The following is a 15607-nucleotide window of genomic DNA, read 5'->3' on the forward strand; positions in this document are numbered from 1 at the left end:
TGGGAAGAGCTGATTGGCCAAGCAGGCAATAATGAATTGGAAGGGAAAGTCCAAGGCAGTGGACGGTTGGTTGGTATCGGTTTTGATATATTGCTCTCGTCCCATTCGTTTACACATGTATCCTATTGACATGTAATGATCCTGTGCCTCTTTTTTTCAGAGAAGCGGACCAGAGTGTGCACTGCTAACTAAATCAAATAAGGCTTGAGGCTGCGGTAGCATAAGGAAACATCTGTGTGTCACAATGCAGACAGTGATGTCAAAAGAGAGCAAGTAAGTACCCTGTTTCTAGAACAGTGAAAGAGTCACTGCTTCACGGGGATGGGGTGTATTATTTCTACATTCTTTCAGGCTAATGGACACAGACAGATGAGTCACAAACAAACAGCATTTAGACCAAAGAACAATCCAATTCAGCGGAGATTTGAGGAAAAAAACAGTTGTGGCTGCCGCTCTTAACACTGAACAACACATGTTTAAGCCTGATAACCTCCTTAGATTTACAACATACTTGTTTAATAATACTTCAACATAGGGCGTCAGTCAAGTATCACAATAATGACACATCACAGTGTTGATGGACTGTCCGGGATGAGCGTCATTTATATATTTTGGAAGAAAAATAATATAAACCATTATACCATAACTAACTAATGCTTTCTCGTAGTGCATTTGCCAACTACTCTGGTATCGTGCCTTTGCGACTCAAATCTACGGATATGGTTTGTGCATGCCTTGATGTTATGAACTTTGGATATATAAAGAGATGTTTTTATTTTTTCAGCTAAATAATCCGTAAATGAGTTGGCACACCAAAAAGATACTGATCGAATAAGAAAGGTCGACATTACCCTCGTAACATTTGCTTTTTGTTACCTACTGTGTAATAGCACTTGGAAGATCTGTCTCAGTAGCATCCTATCCATTTTCTTTGACATGATTAGAAATGAACTTGTGTGTGAATGAAGTCTCACAGACAACGAGGAGCGCTATTGATTTGGGACAAATACATTAAATTCTAGAAACGAGTAACCATGCATAATACGGATTTCTTTAAATGACATCTGATTACAAAGTTATGTCATTTATCTGAAGTGGGAGCTTACAGAAAAAAAAAAAAGTTAGGTTTAAGGTTTCCGACTCGAAAAGGGCACAAGCACGACAAAATATATTCACATTGAGGAAGCAACTCATATAGGTTCCATTGAAAGGTGCGATCAAAATGTCATCTTATCGTTCTGAAAAGCATCGCTTTTCTGTAAGAACACTGTTGGCAAGACACTTAGACAATTATACAAAGCGGGAAATAATAACGTACAGTTTGCTACCAGAACATGCACTGGTCTGAAGAGAACGATTCTTGCGGTCTGCACTTTTTGCTATGCAAAAGTGAACTGTTTTTGCCATATTAGGGTTATTTGACAGAAATTTGTTAGGCAAGACATATTTCTAGGGGTGCCACATGCAGCGCTGGTGTTTAGCCACATTTAGTGGCTAGCATGCCCTTATGAAGAAAGTAATATTATTAATGGCTTGCTGGGTACAAATGGTACATAGTTGGTGCAAGAGCAAAGCCAAGTGGCCAGCTATCAGCCAGTAGGCACATCTGACACTATCATGTGCCACGGCCCAGGAGCCAATCAGAAATGTAGGTGAGAGCAGGGACGGGTACATGCTGCCTCTAACTGGTGATCAGATGACATTACAACAGAGTCAGATTGGGAAAGAGTTACACAGAGCGGCCATATTTAACACAGAGTATTGCAACATAAAAAAAAAAACAATTGTGTGACAGCACATTGAGTATTGTATACATGTGTGTGCTGATTGAGAAACACAGATCAGAGTCCCTCAGACCCTGCTTGTGTGTTTAATAAGGTTCTGAAGGAGGGTGGCAGAGGTCCTGTGAAGGAGATGGTGGAGGGGATAAATCCTCCTGACTCTGTGTGGAGCTGTAGAGTTCAGTGTGAGACAGGCAGGTCTGGGCGTCGGGTCTGGATGATTTTTGGTTTAGGGTTGTTCTTTGGTTCCTCCTCCTCATCTGTGTCGCTGTCACAGACGTGGACCACCACGCTGGGCGTAGACTCTGTGCCTGCATGTAGCTCAAACTTCTCACCTGTATGTGTAGAAGAGAAGAATCTGTCAGCTTGAGAGTTTCTCGTTAGTATATTGAATACTGATTATATTTTCACAGAGATTTTGCTGGAGATAAAAAATAAAGCAAAACTGTGAATATTACAGTGATTTGCAGTAATAGGACTCGTTATTTGGCCGTTGTTTCACGGTTCTTTGTTTTATATTTTCTCTTTTAAAAATTTGTTGGTTACTTTTTGTTTTGAATTACAATGTGACTTTGCAAGTAAAATTTGGTAAGTTTGATTAATTTCCTCTAATCAGTTGCATGAATAGAAGCAGAATTTGAAATATAAATCTTCAAAAACTTTTTGAATTGTAGTGTAGGTATATATTGCTGTTCATTATTATATTGATGTGTATAAATGAAAATGATAAATTATAACTAGAAAAAGTACATTTTTACAGTATTTTTGCATTAAACTTTTTTATTGTAATTGGTTAGTACAGTTACTTATACTGCATTGTATTCAGGTCCTACGCTGAAGAAAATATGATTATCAAATTTCCCATTAAAATATTTAAAAATACTGTTAATTTCTCCTGCAATACTAACAATCAGGCCTAGAGGGCACTCTCTCTCCAGAACCCAGTGGGATATTTTAGGATGGCTATAATTGCGGTTTTGCCAGAGAAAACCTGCAATGATCCATAGCATTACAAGCATTAAACTTATAAACAGAATCCATTAGGGAATGGTGCTCTACTGTATATCCAGTGCTGAAAATCCTTATAACACTACCAGAATGGAAACCTAGAAATCCACAGAGCCTGTCAGTCAGAGTGGTCTGGAGGGGTTTCCACACTTCAGGTAATTAAAACTAGAACTGCACACATTCACAAGAGACCTCTCTCCATCCCTGTTGCATGAGTGCCGGAAGAGAGTAAATATTTGAAATGCGCTGGATGAATACGCTGTGTGTATGTTTGCAAGATGGAACAGAGCAGGAAGCGGAATCAAAGTTTACCACTGTGCCGCATGAGTGTGCAGTGCATTGTGGTCACCCAGAGGATCCAGCACACACTAAAGACCCTCTTATCTATTTTTTTTTTTTCCTGGAAGTCTCTGGCTTATGCTCTATTTCTTTTCCCCGGCCTAGTCCCATTTTTTTCCTAAAGTTTTTATCCTGTGCGCTCATATTTTCTCACTCACAACCAAACATGCGCATCCAAACTTTTTATCTTTTCACTGTTTTGACCTAATTCCTCTATCAGTTACGTATCTTATGTTTTATTCATGCAAAACACACTCGTTCAAACAATTCTTCAGCTATGTTCCTACAAATTTACAGTCTCTTGCATTCCTCTTCTCCTGCATAGCCTCCTGAGGGCTCAGCCTCTCTCTGAAACCTGGGCATGAAGTCAATGCTGCATACTGACGTCAAGGGTCAGACAGCAGGAGAGAGAAGGTGCAAGCAATCAAGCTCATTATGAATACTTACGTCAAGGGTCAGACAGCAGGAGAGAGCACGAGAGGATAAAAACATAAGGTTCTTGGAGCGTATGTGGTAATGTTACATAGCCCTCCTTAATAAAGCAGCAAAGCGAGTCTTTATTAAAACAGCAGTGATCTCATTGGCATGCGGAGCACATCTCTCCAGCTCTCCTCCAATTCCTAGGTGCCACTCTTCCAGAGCCGTGCATGACAGCCGTGCACCACTGAAGACCCACCAGCTGAGAAGGAGAGAAGTGGTAAGTGAGTGTGGCCGCCGAAAGGCCAGATGGATTTCGTCCTGTTAGTGTAGGTTCAGTGGGCCGGCACAAGGAATCTGTGTGGGGTATTTTTAGAGCATTCTTTCGAAAGGGGGGGAAAATACTTCACTTCCCTTCATCCTTTTAAAGTCCTCCTCTCCAAAAACACAAATGACAATTTCTGCATTCCTTAGCAACCATCCCAAAAATAAACCCCCTCTTCTGATTGAAAAAAATTAACCCTTTATTGCAAGAATGCCATACAAGCTGGAGCGTACAAGGGAACAGATCCAATCTGATAAGCACAGCTGCAGACTGAATAACAGCCAGTGAATGGATAATGACTCACGCAAATTGCTGTGTATTTGGTGTCAGCCATCTGCCACCATGATTGAAAATCCCCTTAAATAAATAGTAAAAAGTGAGGAGCTATGCTGTACAGTACTTTGATTGTTGACATTTTGCATGTTTCAAACCTATGTAGTGGCACTTATAACCTTACAGAGATGCTGTATATTCACTAATTTTAATCAGCACTGTGAGGAAAAAATTGTGCAAAAATTTTACCTTTATCTATTCACAGAGACAGTACCCTTAAAGGCACACAATTGTAACTTATTTATCCATAAAGCATGAATACTAGTTGCAATTGCTAACATGAATAATAGTTTTTAGTCAGAACTTATTAAAAGGGAAATCAGATGCAAAATTCACTTTAATATGGTGTGAGAACATAAATGTGTATTGGCAGTGTGTGTACACAACCACCCTATAATTATAAAAATCCATCCAGTTGTTTATTTAACCTCCCCATAAATCATAACCTTTTTCTCAGATCAAGTCGTTCACAGATTATTGGCAGAGTGATGTTGTTTTGGCAGGCCCCTCCCATGATTGCTGATTGACATTGGCGTTTTAGCACAGACCCGCCCTGAGTAATCTGTTTAAGATCACCAGCTCATTTAGTGAGAGATGATGTGTCGGCTAGGTGTTTATTGTATGAGATTGATGTGTTTTGTTGTTAGATGTAATAATTAGCAGTCGTCATTTACTCCCGACATCTGAAGACCCAGTGGATCACTTTTGTTTTTGAAGGGAATGCACCCTGGATCTACCTAAATGCACTTATGTTGGCACAAATCATTCGTGATTCACCTACAGAAAAAGTGAGTATGTGTTTTTTTTTTTTTTTTATGAATCTTTGCAAATCGCTTTTCCTAATAATATGCTAGTTAGCAAGTTCCGCGGCTCTATGCGGCTAAAGTTTACAGTCTCATGAGATCGGCTTGTCACCTCATGGAAGAGAGGGGTGGGGTGAGCAGAGGTCATTAGCATTTAAAGGTCATTAGTGTTCCTGTGGCTCAGTGGTAGAGCAATGCTTCAGCAGCGCAAAAGGTTGTGGGTTTGATTCCCAGGGAACACATGTAAAGGTACATGCACTGAAACGGGTTGCTGTGAACAGAGCTGTTTTTGACAGGGTAAAATGGTTGTTGTTTTACACTACCACTGAGAAATTTTAACCAAAGTTTGTTATAGATTTTTCATGAAGACCCTAAAAAAAATCATATCGACTTGAGGGAATCTGATGTCCCATTTAATGTTACTTTCTACATATTATAATTGATTTGCACTATTTAATAATTAGTGAACACATTTGAAGTTGGAGTCTGAAATCTACTTTCCATTTATTTGATGAATAATACTGTAAAACTGTTATATTGTAAATTATCCATTTTAAATATATATATATATATTTTTTATGGAATTCATTCCTGTGAAAATTTGAAGTTGTGCTGCTATTGATGAACAGAAAAGTTTAAAGACCAGCCTGTATTTGACATGGAAATCTTATCACATTGCTGTCACTTTTGATCAAATCAATGCAGCCTTTCTGAATAAACTTAATAATTTCTTAAAAAAAAAAAAACTTGCTGACCCCAAACTTTTTAAACGGTAGTGTAATAAAATCACAATGATAGTGTAATAAAACCACAATAAATGCTGCCAGAAGTGTGATTTTCATTGTTAGTTCGTCATTCTTAATGCATTATTTTATGTAATTAAAAAAAAAAAGATTACTGTTATTATTTTTATATATTATTATTATTAAATTTGTAGTGTTCTTAAAAGTATAAAATTTATATTTTTGAATAAATTTCTGCCACCTTTTAGCTCAGGGTAATCTGTAGTGAAGGGTTTGGAACTGTTTGTTTTCTCATAGAGCCATCTGTCATCGTGCAATCAGTGTTTTCCTGACATCATTTTCATGTGCTTCCAGAGTAACCAGTCACATGGCATTTACAGCCTGATTGTCTCAAAAATGTATATCAGAACTAAAACAAGTATTTTTAGATGAAAGTGGGACACCTGACCCCCCCTTTTTTTTGGAAGAAACTATTGTGCTTAACATAGTTCTCAACACATTTATGCAAAAAAAGACACATAAAGCACATACTGTCGTTTGAGCTCTGAAATAAGCACAAGCATAAAGTGTAAGCTCTCTTAATGTATCAGATCAGGTTCACAGGTGTTCCTACACAAAGTTCTTGTGCTTTGTGTAGCTATAAGAACCCTCTCTGGGCTATGCACACCACACATGCTTGGCTCCAGGTCTGTTATCTAAGTGTCCACAGATGCAGCAGGAATATTTCATTAAGTGATTTTGATTTCTCAGGGGTGAAGCGGCTGGGTATGCGCCTTGTAAACAGAGCAGGGAACAACAAAAGCGCTTTGCTTTAATGAGCTGGAGTGTGTACATGTATTGTTGTACTGTACAATTTCAGTGCGAGCCGTATGGAAACGCAGCCTCTCCGACACAAATGTGTGTATGGAAACACAAGCTTAACAATGGAAAAAAGCTTCCTTCCACAACAACCACAATCATTATTGCCATCCGACAGCAGTCTAACGCAGTCGAGGTGCCTGGGCTGAATGGGCTGTTTGTTTAGCTTCCCACATGGTTCCACTTGAGTGCTGTTGATTGCTCACTAGTTTGTACGGTCTCCTCTGTTCCCTAATTGCCTTCAATTGCTATTAACATGCACTGGCTTTGGGTAGACAAGGTCAAAACTGAAAGTTTAAGGCAATGAAACGTCATAGCAGAAAGAACATCTCAGATTAATTTAGGTTGCAATTCATTGAAGCGGCAAAATAGGTCTTGTTTCACAACTCTTATACAGTACAATCACTTGGTCTCAGTCAAATGGACTGGTATCTAAAATTAATACTGAAATTAGGGCTGGGCAATATATTGAATATTCATTTTGTTATGATTTGTTGGCAAAAATTTTTTTCATGTCTTTTTTATTTGATTATTTAGTTTGCTAAAGCATGTTTTATCTTGCATCTCTGATTTAAACTTACCTAAATTTGAAATATTAATAATTCTGAAAATCAAAAATGTTCAAGGAAGTCCCTGTGTGGCATTTTATTTTTTTTTTTTTATATGTTTAAGCAAACATATGTAACTAAATTATGTTAATTCCTAGTTGTTTTTATGTTATTTAATGAAAGATACATTTTAGGTCATTAGGTTGAAAATAAGTTTCCTCTCCATTTTAGAACAAAATATTATAACATACATCTGTACTTTCCCATTGTGTCTACTGTAGCAACATAAGGCCTTGTTTAACTCGGTTCAGTGCTTCCCTTCTTCATTTAGATTCCTCTGTCAGGCAATTAAGTTTGCAGGTTCGAGTCTCAGTGCTGGCAGGAGTTGTAAGTGGGAGGGAGTGAATGAACAGCGCTCTCTTTCACCCTCAATACCCATGGCTGAAGTGCCCTTGAGCAAGTCACTGAACCCCCAGTTGCTCCCCGGGCGCTGGATATAGCTGCCCACTGCTCCGGGTGTGTGTTCACGGTGTGTTCACTTCTCACTAATGTGTGTGTGCACTTGGATGGGTTAAATGCAGAGCACCAATTTCGAGTATGGGTTACCATACTTGACAAATGTCACGACTTTCACTTAAGTGGTAGTCAATAACAATAATGTAGTGTTCTCTAAATTCACACTTAATTGACATTAAATTTAGTAGTTTAAGGACTTAATTCAGTTCAGATTGATTTTATGCATGCAAACTCAATGTGACATTTGATCCTCAGACAGTTTATTTTTGGTGTTGATTTTATTTTGCAAATGTGACCAAATTTTTTGTGACAAGTAAATGTTGTTTAGTTATTAGTCAAATAGTCAACATATTTGAATTTCTTAACATTTTTAGCACTGATATTCTGTCATGTAATGTACTAAAAATCAATTCCTACTCAATTTCCATTAGCACAAAATTCGTCACAAACACAAAAATTTTATCATCACTATGTAATAAACAGAGATTAACAAATAAACTAATTGAAATCCATTCTTTCTAGTGCCATTCTGTGGCTTCTCATTTCACCCTGAACATGTGTAAACACTCCTGGTTGACTGACCTCAGAACAGGCTGTGAAACCACCAGCGAAGTGAAGCGGTTTCATTGTCCCGCTCTGGGATTATGCAACTCTGAATGGGTCTCTTACACAACCTCCCAGCAGCCATTAAGGGGATATGGCCACTTGATACAAATCTAGCATTGCTGTGTTTATATGTCTATGTGTAGTAGTAAGTGTTGTATGTGCCACTGTGATGTAAAACAGCATGATATGCAAGCTTTTTCCATCAAGCATGTGAAAAGGTGAGCTAAATCAAGGTTTAAGGTTTTGCTGGTTAGCATGAACATTTAGTTTCTGCAGAGTTCTTATGTATTAAGTGGTGATGAACCTGTGAATTTCTTGAGGACAAATTAGCTGTATTGGTCCAGGTGATATGTGACCTGGACTTAATACAATGAGTTATCATCTCATTGTCCTAGATCTGGTTGTGCCATCTGCATGTTAGCCTTGCATCTCACAATATTATCACAGCTGTAAAAGCTTTTAACTATGTAAAGTATTTGTCTGAACAACAGAGTAAGCATTGTAACACTCTGATAAGCTATGACTCATTTGTTTACACGTCACTTAACTCCATTACATAAATAATATAGGTTAAACCATCAGAGTTACGCTTAAACATTCTTCATAGTTAGAGAGAGTCAGACAGAGAGAGATTTAGAATTCAGCAGGATGTGTTCACCGGCTTTTGAAATTGATCCCTTGGGGGTTTGATGGCTGAGAGTCCATAATGCAAAGCCCTGTTGCATAATTCAAATGTTCCTACTCCATAATCCCCAAACGCCTTTTACACTGTCAGCTAAAAATAGACCAAACAAACAGAGGGTGACATTCAATATTGACCTGGTTCCAGAAGTGATGCACTGCCAACCGGAGCTTTTAGACCTGGTTTCCCTGTGGCTGAGTACTGTCATATACTCACGTGCTCGACATGCTCTAAAGCTGCTCGATTGCAAAAATGAGGCAAGATGGGCTGAATGTGCAGAGCAGCTGTTTAGATGGGAACACAAGATGATGATGTGTTTGCCAGGGCAGCAGATGGATCAGGCTGAGTGATATAATACAGACAAATTTAGATGCATTACGAGAAACCACATGGCACTCTTATGGGTAAAAAAGTCTCTCAGATAGATTGTTTAGTCTAAACCAGCTGTGAAAGTAACTGACAATAACAATGTGTTTGGCTTGAATTTGGAAAAAAACAGTCCTTTAGATAGCTGATGGATTCAAAGCAATTCTGAGCTGATGGCTGTGATTGTCAAGTATTATTGGAAATCGGCAGAGAGCAGAAATTCAGTCTGTGTCGTTTATACAAGGTCACTGGCATGGGCCTGTTGATACAGCTTTGATGGAGAAGAATGATATTCATGAGGCAAGTGTCAATGATGGCAGATCTTGCTGTGCTGATGCATTATACATGACTGATATTTTAAGAGCAAGTCTGCAGAAAGCTCTCTCTCTGGCCTTTTCCATCTTAGCTAGGGATGTAACGATGCATGCCGAGTCAGTTGAAAATCGATAGATTTACACAGTGGTAATTCAAAGTGCTTTACATAAAAGGAAGTAAAATAATCACTAAAAATAATTACAACAATAAAACAAGGAATTTAAAAACTTTTCAAATGATTTAAAAATCGATTTAAAATGAATTTAAAACAGTTAAAAATAGAAAATGATTCAATTTAAAATACAGTGCAATCAGTTCAGACGTAGCACAGTGCTCATTTAATAAAATGCACAGCTAAACAGATGATTTTTTTAGTCTGGATTTAAATGTGGCTAATGTTTTAGCACATTTGATCTCTTCTGGAAGCTGGTACCAGCTGCGGGCGGACTCACCTTGTTTTATGTGAAACCTTGGTATTTCTAAGTGACTCGATCTGAGTGGTCTTTTAGGTTTACATTCAGTGAGCATATCTGCAATGTATTTAGGTCCTATGCCATTGAGTAATTTATAAACGAGTAAAAGTACTTTATCAATCCTAAATATAACTGGAAGCCGGTGTAAGGACCTGAGGACTGGTGTGATATGCTCAGATTTTCTGGTTCTAGTCAGAATCCTGGCAGCAGCGTTCTGGATGAGCCGCAGCTGTCTAATAAGTCTTCTTGGGAAGGCCGGTGAGGAGACCATTACAATAGTCCACCCTGCTGGTGATAAAGGCATGAAGAAGTTTCTCAAAGTCTTGACTGGAAACAAAAGATCTAATTCTTGCAATGTTTTTGAGATGATAGTATGCTGAGTTAGTTACTGCTTTGACATTTCTCCAGAATTACACCAAGATTCTTGACTTGATTTTTAGTTGTTTGACCCCTAGAGTCAAGGTATGCATTCACCTTGAGAACTTCATCTTTGTTCCCAAATACAATGACTTCAGTTTTTCTCCTTGTTTAACTAAAGAAATTTCTGGCACATCCCACTGTTAATTACATCAATGCATTGGCAGAGGGAGTCAATGGGGCGGTAGTCATTGGGAGAGATAAGGCTAGGTAAATCTGGGTATCATCAGCATAGCTGTGATAGGCAATTTAGTTCTTTCTCATTATTTGACTTAGTGGGAGCATACAGGCTAAACAAGAGCGGTGCAAGAATTGAGCCTTGTGGGACTCCGCATATCATGGACGCCCACTTAGACTTATGTGCTCCTATTCTCACATAATAACCTCTCCTTTCTAATTGTGACCTGAACCATTTGAGTACCATTCCAGAAAGCCCAACCCAGTCTTCCAGTCACTCTAGAAGTATGTTATGATTGACAGTGTTAAAACGCATTACTAAGATCTAGTAGTACCAGCACTGATATTTTGCCAGAATCAGAATTAAAGGGAATATTATTTATTATCTTAATGAGCACTGTCTCTGTGCTGTGATGTGGTCGGAAACCAGATTGAAAATTGTCCAGGTATACATTTGAGTTTAAGTAGTTGTTCAGCTGATTAAAAACTACCTTTTCAATAATCTTGCTATAAAAGGAAGATTTGATATTGGTCTGTAGTTGCTCAATATGGTGTCATCAAGATGTTATCAATACTTTTTCAGAAGGGGCTTAACAACTGCAGTTTTCAGGGAGTTTGGAAAATTCACCACTTCTAAGAGATCTGCTTCTAAACAATTAAGCATACTTTTGAAAAAAGATGTGGGAAGTGTGACAAGATAGCAGGTTGAGGATTTAAACGTGCTGTACTATTTTTTCCAAAAATTGTGCAATCAATTGCTTCAAAAACAGACATAGTAACTTATTTTTGAAATTGCGGTCGAATCTGTCTGACCTCTGCATAACTTGAGGATGTGCCAGTCGCCTTTCTGATATTATTGATCTTCTCAGAAAAAGAAGGAAGCAAACTCTTTGGATTTGCTGTCTGAGAGAATTTCACTGGGAATATGAATTGGGTGGTTTGTCAGTTTGTCAACCGCTCAACAGTAGCAAAAAAGAGTCAGTGTTGTTTTAAGTTACTGTTTATAAGGTTTGAGAAGAAGGTCTGTCTAGCTGTGGCTAGTTCCACATTAAAGCATGAAGGCCGTTTTTATAGATGCCATAGTGAATTTCAAGTTTCGTCTTTCACCACATCCGCTCAGCTTTTCTACATTGTCTTTTCATACTCTATACTGCAGTTGATTTTCTCCAAGGTGATTTTTGTCTGCCAGGCTTCTTACTGACTTTTATAGGCACAATATCATCAATAACATTCTTAACCTTTGAGTTAAAGGAATCAAGGAGAAGGTCAACGGAGTCTGCAGAAATGCTTGGTGTTAAAGATATAGCCTTCATAAATAGCACACTAGTGTTCTCGTTAATGCATCTTTTTCTAACAGAGACAGATCTAGATACAGTAGTAGCAGAGATCAATATATCAGAAGTGATCAGATAGTGCTATATCAATAATAACAATAGATGAAATGTTTAGACCTCTACTGATAAGTAAATCTAGAGTGTGTTCACGATTGTGTGTGGGTCCATGCACATGCTGAATCAGGTCAAAAGTGTTTAAAACGGTTATATTTTCTTTTGTAGTTTTGATTTCTGCTAAAGTCAGAACATTCTGCTTTTGCTTCAAATTTCGAAATTATACGATCTAATTTAAATCAAAACCTGCTCATGTGCATGTATGCAGCATCTTTGTTTAGATCGTGATTAAAATGCAGTGCTTGCCTCTAATGTTAAAATATCTAATGCTACTAGTTACAAGTTTGATAAATTATAAGGACGCATATGAAGAAAATTGATTTTAAATATTTTTTTTCAATATTTTTGCTGGAAAACATTAAAACTCAATAAGAAGTCACTTTTACTGTGTAGCATGTGCAAAAGATGAATTAATTTATACAACTTGAAATGTGTAGAAATTAACTTTTAGTAAGATTGATAAATGCTTTAAAAAATCTTTTTTAGTTCATGTTAACATTGAGAAGCTTTTTGTAAAATGTCTCCTGTATTAATTGGCTTATTGGACAACACCATTATGGTTATATCATAAAATTATCATCTGCTATCATAGTACCACCACAATGTGTTTTTTTTCCTCCATAAGGGTACAATAGTGGTGGACAATGGAAAGACAAGGGCAAAGATGATTTATGGCTAACCTAACTGTAGAATTACATAATGTTATGGAAGAACTGTCATCATCTGTTATTGAATACACAATGCTATCAAAAAACTGTTAATTGGGAACTGGAGATACCCAGAATCACTGAAAAGGTCACCCAATGGTGCTTTGTAATGTGCTTATTTGCTCCAAGATGGCTGAGCTGTTCCCATGAGGGCCAGAGCACTCACAGGCCCACTGTATGAAAGTGTGTGTGGTCCATACCAAACATAGCCCCCCATCTGCACTGTCAAACACTCAGATAAACAGAAGCATCTACACGACCGCTTTAATCAAAACACATTACAGCTCCAGAAGCACTGACTACAGTAACCGCTCATCAGGGCACAATGGGAGTTGCCCACACACACATACACATGCCTGAAGGTCAGCCGAAGAAGAGCGTGCATTGATTAGGAACAGGATGGTGGACATAATCACCTGCACTGCAGCAAAGAGGACAATTCAAGACAATGGCTAACCGAGTGGATAATGGATGTGCTTGATTTGAGAGAATAAGGATTTGTAGCATGCTACGTGACGTCCCAGCATGCAAGCCTGAACTTAAGAGTTCAGGTGTGGGTATGACCATTGGTCATGATGGACCAGGATAATGGTGCCAAAAGGCAAAGTTTGAGAGAAAGGACATAGTGAGTTGTAACTGTGACCTGGGCCAAGCTTGGCAACTGCATAAAGCAGGTCGTAGTTAATAACTGGTTTGGCCTCATCAATCTGTTGCCAGCCAACTGGAGGTGAGCCAGGAGGAGAGATGAGATACTGTTTGGAAGGCTGGGGAGGAGCCAGGTGCAAATTTGTCTCCTTCGGATGCTGGATTCTGCACCTAAGAGCCAGAGAGTGTGTTAGTCCAGGATGCAGTCAAACAAAGACCTGATTGGAACACTTGATGCTGGGATCAATCCAGATGTTTCCCATGTAGTCATTAGCAAATGTGACCCTGGACCACAAAACCAGTCAAAAGTAATACGGGTATATTTGTAGCAATAGCCAACAATACATTGTATGGGTCAAAATTATCAAATTTTCTTCTATGCCAAAAATCATTTCCTACTGTAAATATATCAAAACTTTTTATTATTATTTTTTTTTTTTGAACTTTCAAATTTTTGATTAATAATATGCATTGCTAAGGACTTAATTATGAAAATTGTAAAGGCAATTTTCTCAACATTTTGATATTTTTTGCACCCTCAGATTCCAGATTTTCAAATAGTGGTACTGGAGTTGTCTCATTGAATATGAGTTAATTTCCTGCTCACTGAGAAGGGTTAGAGACCCTGACATGATTTACAGAAGGATTACGATACACATGATGTATGATCAAATGTACATAAAGAACAGAGTCCCTAATGTCCCAGTATATTTCTATAGTTCTATAGTTTGTTCAATCAATGTTTACGCATGGCACTATAAAAGTTTTAGTCTTTTCTTGTAATTTGTGATTCCATTTGGTGCAGAGAAATTGCACACTTAGAGCAGCATGGTATCATTTTTTTAATCAACTCTGATTCAGATCTAATCAGGCAGAAGCACCATATTACTTGACGAATTCATAGTTTGTATCTTAACCTGTTGTCTACATTTCACTCCTAAATGTTCTTTTTTATGTAAATGTTACCCTTCTTAGAAATACAAAGATTATAGAAATTTTGGGCAACTAAAGCCACTTCTCACCTGGGCAAAATAGAGTTTAAGTTTCTTTCCTCTGAAAGGTGTCTCATGCAGCTCTATTCTAGCGCTGGCTGCTGCTTTGGGGTTACTGAAATTGATTCGTACACGTCGGAAGCTCTTAAACTGCTGGAACGTCACACCCTCATCGTACGCGAGGAAGAGCGCTTCAAACATTTCCTGAAAGACAAAAAATAAACAAGGTAAATTGATAAGGGATAAATATTTCAATTCTGTCCACTGGCAAATGTCAAAGCATGAATAATTCATATGTCTTCATAGAAGATAAAGAAAGTCGAGCAGGAATGTTTTTTTTTTTTTTTACTGTGCCAGAAACAAGCAAGACCTGTTCCACCAATATCAATCTTATCAGGGCCGTGAGAGAACGATTGCGAATAATGTCAGCATATCGCTGAAAGGATGAACGTCATTGTATTCACAGATCATCCAATCAGCTCAGCCAGAACTGGATCGTTTTGGAGAGACAGATTGGCTGAGTCTGTTATGACACTTAATATTAATTTCCTGTGCAGGAGAGGAACTGATGAAAGCAATTATATCTGCAGCTTGTCTCTCAATTCAGTAATCGGTCCTGCTGGGTCTTGGTAACCCTTAGCACTCTCAGCCTCATCTGTTAAAGAAAGGACTTTCCCAAATCACATGAATTTACCTGCATTCTAACCTTCACCATGCAGACTTAAAAGGATTGTTCTCCCCAAATGAAAATTCTGTTATAATTTAATTTATAATTCAAATAGTAGAGCATGGCACTAGCATGACCAGGTCATGGTTTTGATTCCTAGGGACAGCTAGAACTGATAAAATGCATACATTGAATGCAATTTAATTCGCTTTGGATAAATGTGTCTGCCAAATATGTGAATGTAAATTTTCTCACCCTTCATGTTTACTCAAACCTGCATTTTTTTCTTGCTTTATATAGAACAAAAGATATTTTGAAAAATGTTCTTCAAAATGAAGAACACTCACACAGATTTAAAACAAAATGAGGGTAAGTGATGACAAAATTTTAACAAGTTTGTGTTTTTTTTTGTGTTTTAAAGCTGTTTAAATAGCTTATTAA

General features: G+C 37.9%; 1 pseudogene; it reads right to left on the reverse strand.

The window, feature by feature from the left end:
- Nucleotides 1–637: 637 nt before the first annotated feature.
- Nucleotides 638–15607, reverse strand: part of LOC122144767 — a 60946-nt pseudogene continuing 45976 nt past the window's right edge.

This window comes from Cyprinus carpio, unplaced genomic scaffold (assembly GCF_018340385.1).
Source record: "Cyprinus carpio isolate SPL01 unplaced genomic scaffold, ASM1834038v1 S000006759, whole genome shotgun sequence".
Lineage (NCBI taxonomy): Eukaryota > Metazoa > Chordata > Actinopteri > Cypriniformes > Cyprinidae > Cyprinus > Cyprinus carpio.